This window comes from Procambarus clarkii, chromosome 70 (assembly GCF_040958095.1).
Source record: "Procambarus clarkii isolate CNS0578487 chromosome 70, FALCON_Pclarkii_2.0, whole genome shotgun sequence".
Lineage (NCBI taxonomy): Eukaryota > Metazoa > Arthropoda > Malacostraca > Decapoda > Cambaridae > Procambarus > Procambarus clarkii.
The window spans coordinates 3,516,745-3,532,703 of record NC_091219.1 but is presented as its reverse complement, the minus strand read 5'-3'; positions in this window follow the sequence as shown (position 1 = coordinate 3,532,703).

The following is a 15,959-nucleotide window of genomic DNA, read 5'->3' as shown; positions in this document are numbered from 1 at the left end:
CTGCGAAACAAGGTTACTGTCTCCCAGGACCTGATTAACCCACTAGAGTATAAAGATCCTTTTTCAAATGAGTCAGTTTTGTATATAATTGATGACTTATACCTGGAAGCCATACAGAGTCCAATTATAGCCAATATCTTCACAAGAGGGAGACACGGTAATATTTCCGTAATTCTAATTAGTCAAAATTTGTTTCCCCAGGGGAAATACGCCAGGACAATAACTCTGAATTGTAGTCATTATATATTAATGAAGCAGAGAGACATAAGTCAACTTGAAATTTTAAGTGGACAGTTATATGGGCGAAAAACTACTAGTAGTTTCGTTGAAATATACCGTCGGGCAATATCCCAGAACAAGTATGGTTACTTATTGGTCGATCTGACGGTTCCTGAGGCATTACAACTACGAACGAGCATCACCAACGAAGACCACTGTGAAATTGTGTATCAAATGTAATCAACAACGACAACAAAAAAATGTCTCTAACGACACAGAAACGAACAATTCTCACCAGCATCTGTAATGACATTTCTAGCCCAGGTGGTTTCACAGGGTCAATTCAAAAATTGTATAAGGCTGCCAGACTTAAAGACCCCAACATTAGTGTTGCAGATGTGAAGGAATTTCTCCATGTGGAGCGATCTTACACATTACATAGAGGAAATTTAGTTAGGTTCCCCCGACGGAAAATATTAGCCCCTAAACCTCGTACCATAATTGCCTGTGACCTAGGGGACTTTTGTAGTTTACAAAAATACAATAATGGTGTTAAATATATTTTAATTTGTGTCGATGTTTATTCCCGCCTAATGCAGACTCAAACTTTAAAAACAAAAAATTCGAGTGAAGTGTTAGTCGCTCTGAAGAAGATATTAGAGGAAACGCCTCAGTTTCTCGGTGTAAGGCGGATATTCACTGACCGAGGTAGAGAATTTTACAACAAGTCAGTTCAAAATTATTTTAATAAGAAAAATAATAAATTATATAGTGTATTTTCGGAAATGAAATCTAGCATAGTGGAGCGAGCCATCAGAACTTTAAAACATAAACTGTATCATTATATGACTCAAGCTAATTCATTAAAATACATCCACATCCTCCCTAAAGTTGTGGACGTGTACAACCACACTTTCCACAGGATGCTAAAAAATACTCCTCATGCCATTCATAAGTTGCAAAATATTGAAGATATACGAAGACAGTTTAAGGTTATGTATTTAAACAATGACTCCTCCATAACTGCCATCAGTCCACGGTTGCACCTTGGACAGCATGTGCGATTGGCAAAGCGCAGGAATATATTTCACAAAGGCTTTTGGCACCAAAATACAGAAGAAATATTTGTAGTGTCACATATTGACAGAACACATCCAATCCCGACATATAAAATCAAAGATTTAAACAACGAGTCGATCAGTGGCATGTTTTATGAGCAGGAATTGATTCCAACATCCCTCCCAGACTATTTTCCTGTAACGGTATTACAGTCTAGGAAAACATCGAAAGGACACAGAGAATATTTCGTCAAGTGGAGAGGGTACCCAGATTCTGCCAATAGCTGGATTAAAGCTCAAGACATCGTCAAATTTAACAAAAAATGACAGTTCAAGAGGACTCTCTCGTAGAGAAACATCATCAGTTGTTATTTTTATTAATCAATTTATCACCCAAGAAGCGGAATAAACTAATCAAGGCTTTAAAACGGCAGGAAATTGAATCAATTTGTGAAATTTTTGCCAATTTTCTGAAACGAAACATCCCAGTTCAACCTCAGATAATTAATGGCTTACAGAGATATCAGAATGACATACGATCTGTAGCGCGTAAGAAAACTCCTTTATACAAAAAGAAGCTCATACTGACCTCCAGATGTGGTGGGGCGATATTAGCAGCTCTGCTACCTTTGGCTGTATCGTTAATTTCCTCCCTAATAAGGTAATTGCGTAAATAAGTAACGAGAGAATAAAATGGTGAAAGAATATTGCCTGGTACTACGATTCATAGCTGAAAAATATTTATTTAATAAAAACAAGAACTCACCATCACCTCCTAATGCGGTGGGTCTGCCCTCCCCCGGAGGTGATGGTAGTGAAAGTATGTCCTTCTCTTTAAAAAACGAATCCAACTCAAGTAATAATATTGGGGGAGCCCGTAACCTACCCACCTGCGACTCTGGTAGGGGTGATGGGGGGTGGGGGAAGAGGACACTCCTTCCTCCCACCTGACAACAACGGGCTGTGGGCGGTGTTGCCGTAGTAGCACCTCCAGACGGGCGGGGCTGGTCACACACCCTTTAAATGACATTGGGGCCCCCGCCGACCGTCGCCCGCCGCCACCCTTAAAAAGAAAAAAAACGCGGGCTGCCCGGCGCGACCATCGCCTTTAAAAAAAAAAATAAATAAAAAAAGGGGACATTCCATCCTCCCGCCCGAAGTGCAAGTAATTGTTGCTGGCCACACTCCACATAAAGCCACCATCACACCCCAAAATCCAAGTCTGGACAACTTAATAAATGTGAATTTTAAAATTGAGGAAATTCCTCATGTCAAAGCATTATTGAACATGTTTGGACAAAACAGCCAACAGGTGATGTGGGATAGTCGCGGAAATTTATTAAAGCCTGTACAAAATTTAAATATTTTAGATATAATTAAAACTCTAGCCTTCACAAAGGGACAATTTAGGGCAAGTGACAAGGAAGATGAAAGGGTTTTACTGAGGGTGGCTGGCATAGACCCAACCCTCATACGTAATTATCGCGCCAGATCACAGTTAAAAGGGGGGAGGGGTATCCATAGGAGACCCCATTGGGAGCCGTATTGAAGACCTATATGAAGGCCATCTTAAAGACCACCATATTCAGTTGCATATCCACCATGGAGCAAGCTTCTAGACCCACTCCTCCCCCAGCTACACCCCCAGAAGACAAATCTCCCTTATTAAAGAAGTTGGTTGCTACTCAGCGGTACTACAAGTATGTCGAACACAAATGTAGATTGATATATGCATTGTGGGATTGTTATGACCGTCTTGTGTTGAGTGCCCCTCCAGAACGGTTTTTTAAGTCATTTGGAGAGACGGTGAAACGTTATGAAGAATATTCATCCCAGGAAATCCAGACGGAGATATGGCAAATGGAAAAATTAACCTTCCAACATCGAGACCAGATTACAGCCTTCGATACTGGACGGAGTGTGTATGGACTTTTAAGGTAAGGAAGGCGCCCTCTACCCCACACCCCTACATTCCTCCCCCTCCAGGTGGGGGACACAGGTGTATTTAAAGGCCTCCACCGTCACCCTCGGTCACCATAGTTGACGACGACTCTCTCTCGTTCCTCTCAACCGCCCCTCCGCCATGGCTTTATCGTCCATTAAGTCAATAGACAGCGACATCACCGACACCCACGCCTTTGGGGTCGGTGATGTCATAGTGTACGACCTCCCCGCTGCTGTTGTGCGTCCCTATGGACTGGCAAGTGTAATATGGAAATGTTACAACTATGCCCGTGTGGAACGTGAAGGACTGACTCGTGTCAACAGGGCCACAATACGTTACCGGTCTACCCCAGGGGACATTGAAGTGAAGATAGCTCCCCTACCCTCCGACGGTCAAGACATTGTCGAAGAGCCAGTCTTGTTCTTCCGCCCCACCATCGTGGCGCTAATTTCTGCTTTCGGTGCAGGAGCACCCTTCGAGTCCAACCCTATAGCTCAGGAGCAAGTGCAGTCTTCCGCCGACATCCACTACATCACCAATGTCACCCTGGATACTGCCAAAAATAGGCTATACTGGCTGAAAACAGCCCTAACAAAGGTTGGCAATCTTATGGTAAGAACTCCAACCATGTTTCGGTTGGTGGTACCCCATGGGCTGGGGGCCTCCCGTGATGGCATGGACAACTGGCACAAGGACGTCGGGCCCATGCTCATTTCGCTCAACGCTGAGCTGGCCAAGCATAACAAGGAGCTGGTAATCCTCAAACGTCCCTCTACTGTCACCCCATCGATGGTACCCCTCCCGAATGATGATCCCAGGGGAGAGGGTGATAGTAAAACTATCACCCTAGATGCAGTGGTGGGGGAGGGTGCCACCACCCCAGGAAGCTCTTCTCGTTCAACACCACCAGCACCACCAGCTACCCCCAGGAAGAAGAGACACCTACAAGAGTACTCATCCACCTCCAGCGCTGCTCTACCCCCACCCACAACATCTGGCACAGCCAAACGACGGATCGAAACCACTATTGACTTCGACCCCCTCTCAAATCATCGTATTGACACCATCCTCGATGGAGAGTCACAGGAAATATTCCTGTTATCCTCATCACCGAAAAAACAACGAAAGCTGTAACCAACAACACTCAAAGAAGAGGTGCCAGCACCGCCGCAGTCAGTAACAGCAGCAGCGGCCGCAGCACCAGCAACAGCAGTACCTCCATCTACAACAGCTTCGGTGGTGGTAGCAGTAGCAGGTCCACCGACGACGGTGACAGTGTTGTCAGCGGTACCTACAGTAGCGGTAATGGTAGCGGCAACAGTTCCACCAACTACAGCAGTTCCGGCGGTGACAGCGGCAGCAACAGTACCATCATCGCCGGCAGCGGTAACGGTAGCGGCAGCAGTACCACCAACTACAACGGTTCCAGCGGTGGCAGCAGCAGTACCGTCAGCGGTGGCAGCGGTGTCAGTGGTACCAACAGCTCCCCCAGCAGCAGCGGCAGCGGCAGCAGCGGACGACAGCAGTACCAACAGCTGCTGCTCTTTATATGTAATTTGTTATGGGGAAACAAAATGTAGTTCCCCCTGTTGTAGTTCTTTTAAAAGTAATATTTCCTTAGTAGATTAATAAAATAAAATATAAGTAATGATGTTTTATTCCCACCCCAGTCAGTACATAAGATAACAATGGACGAGGAACACTACATATACCTCACTAGCCTCGACCAAGAAGATATATACAACAACACAAGTTCAGCATTTACAAACACCATCCCCACTCTACATTTAAACCCTTCCATTAAACATGAAGTGGCCTTAGTCAACATACTCCTACCCAGACGAATTAACGCTATCATCAAGGATGAGGGGGAGTCTGGTATAGACGTCTATGCTACTTTTAAGCGAGGAACTCTTTCTAAAAGCCCAGAACACCTCATCTACACCTTCCTCCCCAAAACCAACATATTATCCAGAAACATCACATTCATCACGAGTGAGCTTAGCCGACAAATAATCACCGACATGAAGCTTAGCTTCCGAGGTGATTTCAAAATATACTTCTCAGAAAGAGAACCAATCCTCACCTATGATCAATCCTTAGAGCGAGTATTACTAGCCTCCACTCTTAACAATGAAGGTACTGGTTCCTTATATTCTCTTAGCCTTCAATTTAAACACAGAATAGCTAATGTACTTGGTTTTGACAGCAGTCGCAAATACACCATTTATCAGGCAAAATCAGATGACATTACAGCAGCCTCCAAGGTCGTGGCCTCATTCCCCCCAGACAATGACGGAGGTTGTGACTATTTACTCATTTATAGTGACGTCATCGAGCCGGATCGTTACGGGGGACAAATTGTAAATATCTTAGATGCAATCAATTATCATGACTCTTATTCTAGAGGGGCTCATCCCCTAGTGTACAAGACATTAAATACTAACACGTTGGAGAAGGTGAGTATTAAGATAACAGATCAGTTTGGACGAAAGGTTAGTTTTGAAGATGGGAGGTCGGTTACGGTAGTCTTACACCTCCGCCCTAAGGTATAACAATATAATCTATATATAAATATAAATATATATATATATATATATATATATATATATATAGAAGTGTTTACCCACATCATCGGTTATTATAAGAAGAGGAGTCGGGATGCGAGTACCTTTCCACACACCCTCCCAGAAGGAGTACGGGGAGATCTTCTCCCCCCTCTCTGGGAGATACGGGGTGAGGGGGGGAGCGATGAATGACATACGCACATTCCAAGCGCCTTATCTCAGATCTGGTGGTGGTTTTTTTGGGACCTTAGCCGGCTTGGCTCGACGAGCCATACCATTTTTCATGAAAACTGTAACGCCGACTGCTATCGATTTTGGGAAAAATGTTCTTGGTGATTTAACCAGTGGTAGACGGGATGTAAAGAGCGCTCTGAGAACTCACGGTATTGATGCTCTTAAGACTGTGGGGAAGAAATTGGTAGCAGGCGGGAAAATTAAAAGACTCTCTAGGAGAAGAAAAAATAAAAATAATAAATGTAAACGAGCCCTTGGGTATAAAAATGATGTATTTTCACTACAGTAAGCAGTCATACTTCACCTTTCGGAGGAGATCATGGCGGAGGCTAGTGGAGCTGGGTTGAAAATCCCTGTAGAATATTATACTTCCAGTATTATTGACCAATTTCCTAGAAGTAACAGAATACGTAATGTGGAGAGTTCAATTGCCTCCACACAGCAAATAGACATTCTACCTGTTAACCTCCCTATTAATCAACGTTTGCGGGATAATTACTTAGAATTCCGCATCCCTGGAACCCAGGGCGCCTTCTTAGATTTAGCTAATATTGTTATAGATTTTAAGGTATCTTTAACGAAAGATGACGATACCACAAAATTGGAAGAGGATGACCATGTGGAATTTGTTAATGGGTTGTCAAATACCATGTTTAAAGGTGTTCAGGTGTTTTTAGGAGAGCAGGTAGTTGAAACAAATTCTAATTTTAATTATTGGTCGTTTATTAAATTAATTACCTCCATGCCTCCATCAAAAATGTCTTCCTTGGGGAGAATTGGAGCCTTTCGTAGGGACTGGAGTGATGATGGTGTAATCCCTAACGAATTTACTAATACATTTTTTACTGGGGCAACCGCCAAGGATAAAAAATTTATGACCGATTTAAAAGGTAAAGGATTGTCAATGTGTTTTCCCCTACTATTGGACGTAACAACCCTAGACCAATACATATTAGATAATATAGATGTGCGCCTAAGATTGGAGCTCTCCCCACATGCTTGGGTGCTAAATACAAGTGTGGACGATGGCTCTAAGTATCGGCTGCATATGGATTATGCTAAGTTGTGGGTAACACGAGTGTTCCCCTACCCAAGTGCTTACCTAGCCTTAAACAGCTCACTGTTAGCATCCCCCGACCCCATAAGCTATACTTTCAATAAAACCATTTCTAAAACATATGTCCTAGCAGGGAATCAAACTAGTCTCTTAATTGATCAGCCTTGGGCGCAAGTAATTCCTCACAAGATATTCATGGTAATTGTGCCAATGAATTATTTCGCTGGCCTTCACCAAGGTAATGGATTATATTTTGAAAATGCAAAACTGAAAAATATTGCCATGTATTTGAACAATAACGCAATTTACCGAATTGGTGGTGATTTCGACAATCATTATGCCCGCCTTTATTACGAAACTTTGAAGACATTAGGCTTAGAGCGTGATTCACTTCTAGCCTATGACACTTTTAATAAGGGAAGATCGATATTCGCCTTTGACTTAACCACCATTCAAACAAAGGATTCCCTCCCTGTGGAGAAATCTGGCAACTTACGTATGGAGCTTGAGTTTGCCGGTGGTGTTACATATAACAGACTGGTTTTACTGTTTGGGGAAACGACCGGGGTACTATCCATCGACGGACAGAGAACTGTTCTGTGTGACGTGCGAGCTTAAAAACATAATGAATTGTAATGATATAAATATTAATTTAAAAAATAATCTAGGGGATCGAGCACTCTACCTAGGTTGTTATAATGCTGATGAAATAGAACATTTAAATATCTCATCAAGAAAACCTATTGTTCTCATAACTAATATTTTACCATCACATAGCAGATTAACTATGGGACATTGGGTAGCTATTTATGTTGATAAAGTTAAACATCGAATGTTTTTTTTCGATAGTTATGCAATGTCGGCGGTTACTTATGGACATTATTTTCAAGGATTTATTAAAACTAACACAATAACAAAGGTGTTTGGAATGTGCTACAGACTCCAGAGTGATTTTACCCTTGCTTGTGGACTGTATTGCGTCATGTTCGTCCATAGGGTGAGTCACCTGGGGTTGCCTTCAACAGTACATTACTTACATAATGTATTTTCAAGCGTTAGTTTAAAATTAAATGATAAACGTGCCCTCGCTTATGCGAGACGATATTTTCCTATGAAACATCACTGTGTTAGGACATTTTGTAGAGGAGTAAGGGTTGGTTCTTATAGGTGGTGTAGAGAATATTTTTGTTAGCTAGGCAACCCACCTAACAGGGGGATTACCCCCATATAAAACCCCTCCCACCCCACAACCTCCCTAGAAGACCCCCATCCCCCTTATCCTACAAATGGAAGGCGTCTCCCCAGAAACACACGCAGGGAAGATTGAAGTCCTTGAAGGACCTGGTTAGTATTACCCTCACTTTCTGGTAAAGATTTATTTTTTTTCCCACAATAGAAAGTTTGCACAACCTCTATTTTACCTCTTCTTTTTTTCAGTGCAATTCTTAGGACCTGTCCACATTTGTAGAGTAGTAATTCTACGAGGAAGGTCTGCCCCAAACAAGATGCTGTTACGTACCCTAATTGATGATGCCTGCTGTAGAGGACACAAGGTCGCTCCTGCAGGGGGAGAGGTATGTACTAGCAGTTCTTAGAGGAAATAGAATATTTTTCAAATAAAAGATATAGTCCTATAAATTATTTTCCCCATCTCTTTCCAGAACACTTCAGATGAGAGTCAGAAGGAAAGTCGTCCAAAAGGCAACCAGCCAACTCACCCCACTCCCCCAAGAGAGGGGGGAGGGGGTCAAGACCTCCCCCCACTCACCACGGATGGGGAGACGTCATAATTCTACTCAGATGAGGAAGGGGAGGTGGAGGGGGGAGAGGGATAGGGGTCATAATTAACTTCTTATACATCATTTGTGATTTTTACCTAATAAAACATTAATAAATTCTTTGATTTTTTTTAACCCCTGGAGGAGATTTATAATTTAATACCCCTATATAAGACCCACTCGACCTCCGCTGGGTGTGGAACTCTGTTACGGTAAAGTCAAGGCCATTAGGTGCGAGGAAGGGTACGGGCGACCACCCTCACCGGGAGGAACCTGTTTTACACCTACCCCATTAAGGAATGTGGGCACTGGCACTCACCCACGAGTGTTTATTATACAAATAAATTCATTTTTACTTAAATATATTGTCATACTTTACTGTATAAATGAACATGATCATAGTGGCGCATAATAGATACCTATCTTCACTGTTTTTTCGACTGCTACCACTCACACCTTGGGTGACCTAATATGGAGTGGCACTATGTGGCTCCCCGCTTCTGATTTCTTATCTGATCTCCCTACATAGGTGGCACACAGAGGCGCCTTCTAATCTACTGGCGCCAAGAAGCAGAAGCTAAACTCCCGGTACATTTTATCTTTCTCATGCAATTAAATTAATGCCATCATTTGTCGAGACTGAGGTAGATGTAATCTTTACTTCATTTGAGGGTCAAGCTAACCAACTCAGCTGGCCTAAAGATCAGTGGCCTGTACTTCTCAAGTCTCATTTGACAGGTACAGCCACCGTGACCATCAGTACTATGCCTTCAGAAACGGACTACAAGGTGCTGAAAAAGGCAGTGCTTGATGCCTACCTCCTATCCATAGAGAATTAGAGCGCGTAAGCTTAGGGACTACCTTAAAACCAGTGCAAATACTTACCTAGAGATCGCCTACAATAAGAAAAGATATTTTATGAAGTAGCTGGAAGCAGCCCAAGTCACTTCCTCTGCAGATATCGTCAAGCTCATTATGGCGAAAGAATTCCTTCGTCGTGTTCCTACTCTTATACATTTCAGTCAAGAAAGAAACCAAATTTACTAGGTGTGCACAGTTGGCTGACTCCTGCAGTCTCATTCAGAGTTTCATCCGATACACTTGCTGGTAAACCCTCTGGGTCCAGTCCTGATAACGTGAGTAATAGTAAAGTGAATTACTCACTTTACTGCCGCTTTCGTAAAGATTATTGGCATACCGTAGAAAAGTGTACCAAACCTCACTGTAAAGTCAACAGTGAGATCAATAAGCCCAAATCACCTCCTCCTAAAATTCATAAGATTCCTAATTCTGTAATGAAAATTTTTGTTCCATCCTTTGATCTTTCTCTCTTCAACAGACACCTATACCACAGAACTGTCTGCCAGCGGTGGAGATTCGAAGGGAAGGATCCCAGTGAACATCTCGAGGGACACAGCTGCTCTACAATCGATACTCTTCAATTCAGCTGCACCCAACGTCACCTGCGCCGGAGAAACCGTCCTCATCACTGACCTCACTGCAGCTACTCCATACCCACTCGCAAGAGTCCGCCTGGATTGATATCGTTCGTGGTGAAGTCCAAGTCGCCATCAGGGAATTGTCTTTCCCCATGCCAGGAGTTCAACTTCTTCCGGGCAACGACTTGGCAGAAGATCAACTACCCACGAACCTTATAATCAGAGACAAAACCAAGGTATGTGACTCATCAGTTCATGATCCTGTGATTAAATATGTTGCAGAGGAGGTCAAACAGATCAACGATTCTGAGGACATCTCCTATCCTTTCTTGGTGACGACATGCGCCCAAGCTACGCAACCGCAACCAGCTGCTCCAGCTGTCCCTCAAAATTCTCAGGGCTTCTCACCGAATCTCAACCTGTTGGGGTTCCGTAAGCTGCATAGAGAGGATCAATCCCTAACATCTTTATTCTTTCAGGCAGAGACACGATCAGACTGAATCCCTGGGTTTTTCGTAGAGAATCAAGTACTCTACCGTCGCTTCAGACCCAGTCAATTGAAGGAGGACGACGATTGGGCTAACTTCAACCAACTGGTAGTTCCTAGCAGCCTACGGCTAGATATACATCTGGTCAATGGCCCTCACTCGCACTACGGCTTCTACAAGGCCCTGAAACAGGACTACTGCTGGCAAAGTATGGTTCATGATATCAAGGTCCTTCTAAAAATTTGCCACACGTCTCAGATGACAGGTAAACAGAACGCTCCTCTATCCATGGTGTGGTGTTTGTGTGTTACTGAGGAAGTCTTGGTTGTAGGGTTGATGTAAAGTCATGACTTGGTTACTGACTTTAATACTTAATATGATTACATGACTAGTAGCTACCAAGCTTGGCTGGCGTCCTGTACGCTCCTTTGTTTACCTCCAATCTCTCTCTGGCGTCTCAGCCGCCGCACATAGAAAACGGATGGTACCATTTTCTGTGAACATGACATCCCTCCTTTTCTTTAAAAAGAATGAATACAGGATGTCTACCATGCTTGTAGCACAAAGCAAAGTTATTGACACAAAGTAAGTTATTACCATATCAAGAGATACTGCATACATTTAACATTAATTAAGCACACAAAGAATTTAAACAACTTAATCTTTTCCACAAAGGATTTCAATGTTAAAAATACATATGCAATGTTAAACAAACATGAAAGAAACTGTAATACAAAGTTACAAAATATTGAATGAGATATCTGCATTATTCAAACAATATTAAATTTAGTTCAGCATGACAAGTAAATATTTTGCATTACATAGGAACACAATTAATCATCAAATCGTGCAGGGCGTTTAACATGACGTTTAGGACGAGAGTCCTTAAATGCAATAACATCCCTTGATGAATTGTTTGTCGGGTTATAACTATTTTTTTCTTTTTCTTTTGCACGACTTTGCACTTCATCATTTTCTACACTAGTTGGAATCACTTTGAAATAAGCCATATTACGTGTTATACTATGATCTCTATTACTAGCTGTTACCATAGTTCCTTTTACACTAATCACTTTATATGGTTTTGTATCATACGGCATATCTAACTTTCCCTCTTTTTTCTTTTTAACGAGAACAGTGTCTCCAACCTTTATGAACTGTTCCTTTGCACGTTGATCATGAGCAATTTTCATTTTGCCCTTGGCTAGTGCATCCTTCTGAGCGAGACGTTTATCCGTTACCTCGGCTGGCATGACGGGTAGTGCGATTCTCATAGGACGTCCAAATAAAAGTTCGCCTGGCGACTTGCCCAGTGTTCCATGTGGTGTTGCACGGTAGTTCCTGAGAAAAGCATACATAGCTTGTTTCCAGGATCGTCCTTCGGCATGAGCACAGCGTACCGCTTTCATGAGAGGTTGCATGAATCTCTCAACTTCTCCATTTGCTTGAGGATGTAGTGGCATCACACGGCGGTGTTTGAATCCAATATGCTCAGCAAAGTTGACAAAGTCTTGTCCATTGAATGGCGGTCCATTGTCTGTCTTGACAACTTCAGGAATGCCAAAGTTTGAAAAGATCTTGTCAAGTTTCGGGATGACGGCCTTTGCAGATGTGGAATTGATGATTTCTACTTCTGGATAACGTGAGTGATCATCAATGACTACCATCAAGTACTCTCCAGTTGGTAGCGGTCCGCAGAAGTCCATCGATACTTCCGTCCATGGTGCAGCAGGTAGTGGTGAAGGTTGTAGAGGTGTTGGTCTTGAAGTATCCACTGCAGCTTGGCAAGGGACACAGGCATCATGCATATCCTTTGCTTGACGATCAATGCCAGGAAACCACACCTTTTCTCGTAGCAGCTGTTTGGTCCTAACAAGACCTTGGTGTCCTTGATGTGCAAGCTTCAGAGCACGTTGCTGGAGAACAGCTGGAATAACGATACGAGTACCTCGCAGCACAGTGTCGCGTTGTTGCGTAACACTTAATTCTGTCTGGATGCGTTCAAGTGCTTTGAATGCATCTTGGTCAACTCCTGAGGGTGGGATGCGTGGAAACTTTTTCTTAGTCAATGCATCCACTGTTGCTTGCAGAGTTGGGTCCTCTAGGGTTGCAGTACGGATTTCATCAAGAGTAAGAGCCTTAGGGACTGCATCACAGGTTACAGAGTGTACATATTCCTCGGCAACTTGCTGATGCTTGGTGATGGTGAAACTGTTGGCAGGATGTCGACTGATGTAATCAGCGGGATTGCCTGCACCCGGCTTGTATTTCACCGTAAAGTTGTATGGTTGCAGACGAAGAGCCCATCTCTCAATGCGAGCTGGTGGTTTGGACTTTGGATTATTGAAGATGGTCTCCAACGGTTTGTGGTCAGTGACTATCGTGGTGAAGGGTGCACCAAGCAGATACACATTGAAGTGTTCACAGCCCCATACAAGAGCAAGAGCTTCCTTCTCTGTCTGACTGTATCGTTGCTCAACATCTGTGAGAGAACAGCTGGCGTAGGCAATTACTACTCTGGAATCTGGTTGACCAGGTTTGTGTTGGGCTAAAACAGCACCTAAACCAACAGGACTAGCATCCACCGTTAACTCAGTGTCTATTGATGGATCAAAGTATGCAGCAGTCGCATTCTCTACTAGTGCATCTTTCACAGCATCAAATGCATTTTGCTCGATCTCGCTCCAGTACCATGATGCATTTTTCTTCAGGAGCTCACGTAGAGGCTTTGTAATGGTAGCAAAATCTGGAATGAAGCGAGAACAGTAGTTTGCCATTCCCAGAAAACTATGTACTTCAGTGGACGTTGAAGGAGGTGCAGCATTCTTGATATCTGCAACTTTCTTAGGATCTGGAGACAGACCTTTGTCACTAAGTACATGTCCAAAGAATTCAATTTTATGTTGATTGAACTCACACTTTGCTCGGCTTAGCGTCAAATTCTTTTCTCGTAAGCGTTGCAATGTTGCACGAAGAGCTTTGTCGTGTTCAGCTTGGGTACGGCCATAAACAATGATGTCATCAGACATGTTGTCAGCATTAGGTATGTCTTGCAATACCTGGCTGATGATGTGCTGGAATACCTCGGCAGCACTGTTAATACCAAAACTCAGGCGCTTGTACCTATACAGACCTCGATGTGTCGTAAACGTTGTGATGAATCGACTCTCCTCATCAAGTTCAAGCTGATGATAGCCCTTGTTTAAATCTAACTTGCTGAATACAGTTGCACCATTCAAGCGGTAGATCATATCATCTACAGTCGGTGTAGGATGGCGTTCACGCATTATTGCCTTGTTGGGAACACGCATGTCCACACAAATGCGTATCTCATCTGGATTCTTCGGCTTTGGTGGAGTGACAATTGGGCTTACCCATGGTGTTGGACCTGTTACTGGTTCAATGATATCTAGGTCGATCAGCCTATCCAGTTCGGCATCGACTTTCTTGCGAGTATGGAATGGTTGTCGGCGATGTGGTTGGGCAACTGGAATTACATCTGGGTTGATATGCAGATGTACTTTGCTATCAGTATAACAACCTATGGATTTAAATCGATCAGAAAATTCAGCAACAATACCATCAACATTGTTTGCAGATTCCACTGCTACAGCATTAGAAAGCTGAAGTAGCCCCAATTTGGTTGAAGTCTTGTAACTGAGTAAAGACTCCTTTGCATTCCTAACAACATGGAATGTAGTAATGAGCATTGCATTCTTTGACTTAATCTCTGCAGTGAAAGTTCCAATCACTGGCAAGGCTACCTTTGAAGCATAGGCAGTGGCTTTGCCATTATAGTTCTCAAGCTTTGGGAACTGTTTTTTAAATTTTTCATAGTGGCACTCAGCAATGGTGTCAATGTTTGATCCAGTGTCAATGAGAACCTTGAGACAAATACCAGCAATGTATACACATGTCTCTGGGTTGTTTGGAAGATCATTCCATTCTGTGATTGCTTGTACTCCATAAGTATAATCACATTCACTGTCATCTGAGACTGGTTGTAATGAAATGTTGTCTTGTACATTATTAACATTCTGGATATGAGGTGCAATATTGTGTTTACCACCTCGACCCCTATGACCTGATCCTCGTACAGTGCTTTTATTCATTGACTGTGGTTTCTTTAGTGCGGAACGACACATAGCACCAAAATGACCTAGTTTTCCACACTCATAGCACTTCTTACCTTGAGCAGGACAAACATTATCTTGGTGTGGGTAGTCTCCTCCACAATTGTAACATTTATTGTTGACACCCTCTGATGTGGGTCGTTGTGACTGCTTGAGCCTTGTCCCTTGACCCCAGTTGTGACGTGGTTCTCGGCTAAATTTACTGTTAGGTTTGCCATGATATCTTCTTTGATCACGGTGTCCTCCCTGAACCTTACGTACCTCATCACTGTTAGTAACAGTGGCAGAACTGTTGTTGGCACTGCACTCCATGACACGAGCATCACGTGCAGCATCTTCCATTCGACGAGCAATATCCAGTATCTTGGTAAGAGAACTTTCATCATCAACAAGTTCTAGAGCTCTTCGACGGAGATGTGTAGATGTGCATGTTTCAATTATTTGCTGTTTGATTTCTTTGTCAACATCAGCAAACTCACAATGGGCTGCTAAACCCTGCAGACGTGTGTGGTATTGATCCACAGTTTCATTAGAGAGTTGTTTTGCTCTCCTGAAATGCACAATTTCCATGGCAGTATTTTGCCTTGGTTTGAAATGCTCTGTTAGTTTGGCTTTGGCAGTGTCATAATCTTTGGCACCACCAGTGTCTTTCAGTGTTTCAAAGATGTCACAAACTCTATCACCTGCATAATGAAGTAGAAAGGCACGCTTTCTTTCAGCACTTTTGATGTCAGAAACTATCAACAAATTTTCAAACCTTTTAAGCCATTTGACCCACCTCTGTGACAGGTTTGTCTGGTCACAGTCAGGATCAAATGCAGGAAACTGAGGTATATTTGCCATTTTTACTGAATAAATGTAACTTATCACTTAAATGTTCCTCAGAATATTAAACACTTACTGCACTGTATATGTTAGTCAAGAATTCACTGTAATTACTTTAATTTTGCAAAGCACACAAGCATTTTAATGCAAAAGTTCACAACAGTGCACAATATAGCAGCAACTGACTTCTTACCTAGCCCTTGTGTACATGTGTTG